Here is an 8194-nt window from a genome sequence, read left to right as displayed (position 1 = left end):
ACTGTACTGGGTTCCAGTGCGTTTTTGATGCATTTTTAAAGTGTAACCAGACTAGTTGCCACCTCATCCCTTTAATAACGAACACATATTTATTACACAGCAGACCTTTAGTCATTTTTTTAACTTTCCATTTATTACATTTTCTGCCCTTGTTGTTTTAACTTTGGATAGTAAAACATTTTTTTTCTGCCAGTAATTACCTTATACAGCCCTCTTCTTGTTTCTTGTTTGGTAAAAAGCCTAGGCTTATGACATCATGCACAGCTCTCTCCTGAGAATTTGCCATGAAGGGAGGGGGGGATGAGTTATAAGAGGGCCAATGAGAGCTGCAGGGCTGCAGAGCTGGAGGTGTGCCTCTGTATGTCTGTGTAAATCCAGGAAGTGAACAGGCAGCAGCTTCAGCTGCCCACAGTTAAAATGGATGCAGCCAGACTCAGTGGAGGGAGATTTGTGCAGCATATTTGGCAAGTACAGAATTACATTATATATATAATATATTCAAAGTGGTTGGAGGGAAGCTTCAGAATGGCAAAGATGTTTTTATTACAAATTATGTGAGAAGACTGCAGTTCCTCTTTAAGGTGGTAAAACTTCCAGTGCATTTTTGATGCATTTTACTGTGTTCCAGTACAGACCAGTGTAGGAAAAATGCATCATGTTCTACTTTTTTTTTTCTGGCACTGGAAAGCCCTGGAACTGACTGCACTGGTGTGAACTATGCCATTGGAAACCATACAACCCACTTTCCATACACGGTATATATTTATGGAATTTAAATTTTTTTTTTTTTTTTACTAGAAATGGCGTCCATCTGTGACTTATAGCGGGAGTGCGATATTGCGGCGGACGAATTGGACACTAACTGATACTTTTGACACTTTTTTTGGTGACCAGTGACATAATACAGTGATCAGTGCTAAAAATATGCACTGTCACTGTACTAATGACACTGCCTGGGAAGGGGTTAACATCACAGACGATCAAAGGGTTAACTATGTGCCTAGCTGGTGTTTTACTGAAGTGTGGGAGGTACTTTTGCTAGGGGAAGGCATAGATCCTGTCCTTGCTTTGCAGTAATACAGGATACATGCACTCCTTACTGACAGAACAGCGATCTGCCTTGTTTACATAGACAGATCGCTGTTCTGCGTGTGTACCGAATGATCAGCGGGTGCCAGCGGACATCGGGTTCACGGAACCCGCTGATCAGCTCCAGCTGTGTAGAATCACAGTGGGAGCGCACTCATGCCGGATGCCCAGAAGTGCACGAACAGGTATATATATATATATATATATATATATTAAAAAACTACTATAGGGCAGTCGGCAAGTGGATAAAAACACTGCTTTTAGGCCCCATTCACACGGCCATAAAAATTCTACTGATGTTATTACGCGTTTTCTAGGAGAAAAGTTCCTACGTAATGATCAGTAAAATACTGGCGCATAGAGACGTTTAAACCACCAGAAGACCCGCCTTTTTCTGATACTTTTTGTTTACAAGTAAAAATCTGTATTTTTTTATAGCAAATTACTTAGAACACCCAAACATTATATGTATATATTTTAGCAGAGGCCCTAGTGAATAAAATGGTTGGTTTTGCAATTTTTTATGTCATACAGTATATGCGCAGTGGTTTAATGAACGCAATGTTTTTGGAAAAAATACACTTTAATTAATTTTAATGCACACAAGCACAATATAATACCAAATGTTTTGGTAAAATATAAAAGATGGTGTTACGTCAAGTTAATAGATACCTGACATGTCATGCTTTAAAATTGCGCACACTCGTGGAATGGCGACAAACTAAGTTGCCATAGGCGACGCTTTAAAAGCATTTACAGGTTACCAGTTTAGTGTTACAGAGGAGGTCTGGTGTTAGAATTATTGCTCTAGCTTTGACGTTCTCGGCAACACCGAACAGCGATCGCTGTTTACATATGCCTCTGGGACCAACGCGTGTGTTTGCCTTTGCGCGCGAGCATGGGGAGACAGGAGAACGTTAATTTTTTTATTTTTACATTGTTTTAAAAAAATAAAAATGTATCACTTTTATTGCTGTTATAAGGAATGTAAACATCCTTTGTAACAACAATAGGCAGTGACAGGTACTCTTATGGAAATATTGGGGGTCTGTTAGACCCCAGACCTCTCCTCTGCCCTAAAAGCATCTGATCACACCAGGATTGATGTGTTCAGATTCTTTGCCCATTTAACCACTTCAATACAGGGCATTTATACACCCTTCCTCCCCAGACCAATTTTTAGCTTTCAGCGCTCTCACACTTTGAATGCCAATTACTCAGTCATGCAACACTGTACCCAAACAAATTTTTTATCATTTATTTCATACAAATAGAGCTTTCTTTTGGTGGTATTTAATTATCACTGGGTTTTTTATTTTTTTGTGACATAAGTGAAAAAAAGAGCTAAAATTTGGAAAAAAAACTTATTTTTAGTTTCTATGGTAAAATTTTGCAAATAAGTCATTTTTGTTCATAAATTTGGGCCAGAATTTATACTGCTACATCTCTTTGGTAAAAATAACCCAAATTAGTGGATATTGTTTAGTCTCTGTGAAAGTTATAGTGTCTACAAGCTATGGTGCAAATCATTGAAAATTGATCACATCTGATCACACCTGATGCACTGACGGCCTCATTTCTTGAGGCTCTGAAATGTCAGGAAAGTACAAATACCCCCCAAATGACCCCATTTTGAAAAGTAGACAGTCAAAAGGTATTTAGTAAGAGGCATGGTGAGTTTTTTTAAGTTGTAATTTTTTCCCACAATTTTTGGGAAAATGAAGAATTTTTTTTTCACAAAATTTTCTTAATAACAAGTTATTTCTCACACACAGCATATGCATACTTCCAATTACATCCCAAAAATCATTCTGCTACTCCTCCCGAGTATGGCGATACCACATGTGTGGGACTTTTACACAGCCTGGCCACACAGAGAGGTCCAACATGCAGGGAGCACCATCAGGGGTTCTAGGGACATAAATTACACCTCTAATTTCCTAACAACCTATTACATTTGTGAAGGCGCTGGAGCACCAGGACAGTGGAATTACCCACAAAATGACCCCATTTTGGAAAGCAAACACCCCAATGTCTATTCTATGAGGCATAATGAGTCTTTTGAACAGTTCATTTTTTTCCACAAGTCTTTGGAAAACGTGGAAAGAAAATTAAAACGTATTTTGTTTTACACAAAGTGGTCAGTTTATAAGATATTTCTAACTCAAAGCATGTATAAAGCAAAAATGACAAATTCTACTACTCCTCCTGAGTATGGCGATACCACATGTGTGAGACTTTTACACAGCCTGGCCACATACAGAGGCCCAACATGCAGGGAGTACCGTCAGGCGTTTTTGGAGCATAAATTACACCTCTAATTTCCTAACGACCTATTAAACTTTTGAAGGCCCTGGAGCACCAGGACAATGGAATTACCGACAAAATGACCGCATTTTGGAAAACAAATACCCCAACGTATTTTTTGTGAAGCATTATGAGTCTTTTGAATGGTTAATTTTTTTTACAGTCTTCAGAAAACATGGAAAGAAAATTAAAATCTTTTTTTTGTTTTTTTTTTTACACAAAGTTGTCAATTTATAAGATATTTCTAACACATAGCATGTATATAGCAAAAATTACACCCCAAAACACATTCTGCTACTCCTCCTGAGTATGGCGATACTACATGTGTAAGACTTTTGCACAGCCTGGCCACATACAGAGGCCCAACATTGAGGGAGCACCGTCAGGCGTTTTTGGAGCATAAATTACACCTCTAATTTCCTAACGACCTATTAAACTTTTGAAGGCCCTGGAGCACCAGGACAATGGAATTACCGACAAAATGACCGCATTTTGGAAAACAAATACCCCAACGTATTTTTTGTGAAGCATTATGAGTCTTTTGAATGGTTAATTTTTTTACAGTCTTCAGAAAACATGGAAAGAAAATTAAAATCTTTTTTTTGTTTTTTTTTTTACACAAAGTTGTCAATTTATAAGATATTTCTAACACATAGCATGTATATAGCAAAAATTACACCCCAAAACACATTCTGCTACTCCTCCTGAGTATGGCGATACTACATGTGTAAGACTTTTGCACAGCCTGGCCACATACAGAGGCCCAACATTGAAGTAGTACCTTCAGGCGTTCTAGGAGCATAAATTACACATCTCATTTCATTCCTACCTATCAAACATTTGAAGGTCCTGGAGCACCAGGACAGTGGAAATACCCACAAAAGGACCCCATTTTGCAAAGCAAACACCCCAACATATATTCTATGAGGCATGGGTTGCAGATAGGTACTCGGGCACTCTGATGGGCTGCAGATAGTTACTCGGGTACTCTGATGGGCTGGAGACAGGTACTCGGTTACTCTGATGGGCTGGTGACAGGTACTCTGTTACTCTGATGGGCTGGTGACAGGTACTCGGGTACTCTGATGAACTGTGACAGGCATTCGGGTACTCAGATGGGCTGTGACAGGTACTCAGGTACTCATATGGGCTGTGACAGGTACTGAGGTACTCGGGTACTCAGATGGACTGTGACAGGTACTCGGGTACTCAGATGAACTGTGACAGGTACTCAGGTACTAGGGTACTCAGATGAACTGTGACAGGTACTCTGGTACTCGGGTACTCAGATGGACTCTGACAGGTACTCAATGCATGTAGACAGTACATGTGACCGGCTGTGATTGGACACAGCTGGTCACGTGGTAAAGAGCCATTTGTTATTGGCTCTTTACACGGATCTGGGATGGGCTGTGTCCGAGGGACACACCTCATCCACGATCGCCACGCTGCGGGCCCCCGGAGGCCCGCAGGAGCGGCGAGAAGCCGAGGACATCAGATGACACCCACCCAGGATGGAAGATCCCATGTGGCATATGACTATAGCCCAGTATTGAAGTGGTTAAAAATGGCACTGTTTACATCTGGGGAGCCAGAAGTGATGTCGTTTCCTGTACCACAGAGATCGTTGGGGACCTTCCAGTCCTCCATGATTTCTGTGGTAAGCTGAGTGAATTGCATACCTCCCAACTATCCCTGATTTCGAGGGACTATCCCTGATTTGGAACAAAGTCCCTCTATCACTCTTTCCTCCTCATTTGTCCCTCAATTTGGTCTGATCTATATAGTTGTTCAGTGAGGGAGAAAAGTATTTGATCCCCTGCTGAATTTGTACATTTGTCCACTGACAAAGAAGTGATCAGTTTATAATTTTAATGGTAAGTTTATTTTAACAGTGAGAGACAGAATAACAACAGAAAAGTCCAGAAAACTGTATTTCAAAAAATGTATAAATTGATTTGCATTTTAATGAGTGAAATAAGTATTTGATCCCCTATCAATCAGCGAGATTTCTGGCTCCCAGGTGTCTTCTATACAGGTAACGAGCTGAGATTAGGAGCAATCTCTTAAGGCCGGGTTCACACTATAATCTGTTGCTGATCGCACAGGAGCGCTGTGCATCCCTGTTCCCTGTTTCAGGGCCGGATCTATGCCTGAATTCGGCCCTGAAACTGAGCCAAAGACGCACAGCCTTTTTGTGGAGTGCCCTCCGCAGCCGCAACGGAGCTATGTGAACCGGCTCCATAGGGAGCCAGTCACATTCTCCTGCTTTGCGAATGTGGGAAAAGCTGCATCTAATTCGAATAGGTGTGAGCCCAGCCTAAAGGGCGTGCACCTAATCTCAGCTTGTTACCTATATAAAGAAGCAATCAATCAATCAGTCAGATTCCAATCTCTCCACCATGGCCAAGACCAAAGAGCTGTCCAAGGATATCAAGCTTGCAGACCTACACAAGGCTGGAATGGGCTACAAGACCATCGCCAAGCAGCTTGGTGAGAGAGTGACAACAACAGCGATTATTCACAAATGCAAGAAACACAAAATAACTGTCAATCTCCCTCGGTCTGGGGCTCCATGCAAGGTCTCACCACGTGGAGTTTCAATGATCATGAGAACAGAGAGGAATCAGTCCAGAACTACACGGGAGAATCTTGTCAACGATCTCAAGGCAGCTGGGATCATAGTCACCAAGAAAGCAATTGGTAACACACTACGCCATGAAGGACTGAAATCCTGCAGTGCCCGCAAGGTCTCCCTGCTCAAGAAAGTACATGTACAGACCCGTCTGAAGTATGCTAATGAACATCTGAATGATTCAGAGAAGAATTGGGTGAAAGTGTTATTGTCAGATGAGACCAAAATCAAACTCTGTGGCATCAACTCAACTTGCCGTGTTTGGAGAAGGAATGCTGCCTATGACCCCAAGAACATCATGCCCACCGTCAAAAATGGAGGTGGAAACATTATGCTTTGGGTGTGTTTTTCTGCTAAGGGGACAGGACAACTTCACCACATCAAAGGGAGGATGGATGGGGACATTTCCTGTCAAATCGTGGGTGAAAACCTCCTTCCCTCAGCCAGGGCATTGAAAATGGGTTTTGGATGGGTATTCCAACATGACAATGACCCAAAATACATGGCCAAGGCAACACAGGAGTGGCTCAAGAAGAAGCACATTACGGTCCTGGAGTGAACTAGCCAGTTTCCAGTCCTTAAGGTGGGGGAGGGTGACCCTTCCTGCCACCCGTAGAAGCAATGCAGCGGCTAATTATCCGCTAGGATGGCTATTATTATTATACAGGATTTATATAGTGCCAACGGTTTGCACAGCACTTTACAACATAAGGACAGACAGTACAGTTACAATACAATTTAACACAGGAGGAATTAGTGGGCCCTACTCATTAGAGCATACAATCTAGGAGGGAGGGTCAAGTGATACAAAAGGTAATAACTGTGGGGGATGATCTGATGGAGAAAGTAAAAGTACAGTTGTTAGGTGGGGGCCGGATAGGCTTCTCTGAAGAGAAGGGTTTTCAGGGATCATCTAAAAGCAAGCAGAGTAGGAGATAGTTGGACAGATTGGGGTAGGGAGTTCCAGAGGATGGGAGAGGCTCAGGAAAAGTCCTGGAGGCAAGCATGGGAGGAGGTGACGAGGGAACTAGAGAGCAGGAGGTCTTGGGAGGAACGAAGGGAATGAGTAGGTTGGTGTTTTGAGACTAGGTTAGTGATGTAGCCGAGTGGATAGCTTTGTAAGTTGTTGTTAGAATTTAGAATTTAATTACATAAAAGCCGATTGCTGGTTTTAAAAAATTATACCTGGATGATGCCTGCAGTTGCAGGAATCATCCCTGTAAAACCACTTAAAGCCAAAAGACGTACATGTACGTGATGTGGCGTTAGGTAGCAAATGCGTAAAGACACGTAAGCACGTAAAGCAAACATTCTTAGATGCAGATTTTTGTATTTTGTGTTACAGATCTGAAAGCAGCTCATGTGTTTACACCTATATGTATGGCAATCACAGCCAGTGAACCAATAAGGAGAGAGAGGGGGCGGGCACAAGCCATGGCTCTGTGTGTGAATGGACACACAGAGCTACGGCTCGGGAAGGAGCCTGCTTGGGTGCCTCCATTGCAAGCTGCTTGCTCTGGGGACACTCAGCAGGATGGAGAGGCCAAGAGTAGGGTTGCCACCTGTCCGGGATTTACCCGGACAGTCCAGGTTTTGAATCATGTGTCTGGGTTTCAGACCGCCTGAAACCCAGACACATGATTCAGAATGGACTGTGCTTCCCCAAGTAACCAAGTACCACAACCAGCGAGTGTATAGGTGTGCACATGGGCCCCATCGCCATACACAGACAGGAAAGGAAATAGGGCTTGATCTGCTCCTTCTCCTCCCTCCCACACTCCAATCCTTGACGTTCTGTGTCTCAGGAAAGGGATGTGTGGGCTGGAAGTTTGAAGCTCAGCAACCGGCAGATACATCGTGGATGAAATGTATTGATGTCTGAGCCTCCATCCTCGGGTGAGTGAGCTCACCATTCAATCTCTGTGACTGAAGTCTTACCCCTCCCTCCTTCTCTCTCCTGCCTCCAAGCAAGTGAGTACACTAAGGTAAGGGGGACTCAGATGTAAGGAGTGCCCTGTGGGCTCTGATGTAAGTGGGAGGTTTGTTGAACTGAACCCCCCTTACATCAGAGTTCCCCTTTACACCAGAGTCCACAGAGTTCCCCCTTAAAAATAACATTACCATGCGCGGCCAAAGTGTTCGGGTTTGGCTTGAAGAAAAGGT

This window comes from Aquarana catesbeiana, linkage group LG10, assembly GCF_042186555.1.
Source record: "Aquarana catesbeiana isolate 2022-GZ linkage group LG10, ASM4218655v1, whole genome shotgun sequence".
NCBI lineage: Eukaryota > Metazoa > Chordata > Amphibia > Anura > Ranidae > Aquarana > Aquarana catesbeiana.
The sequence above is the reverse complement of the archived record's forward strand: the minus strand, read 5'-3'. Positions refer to the sequence as shown.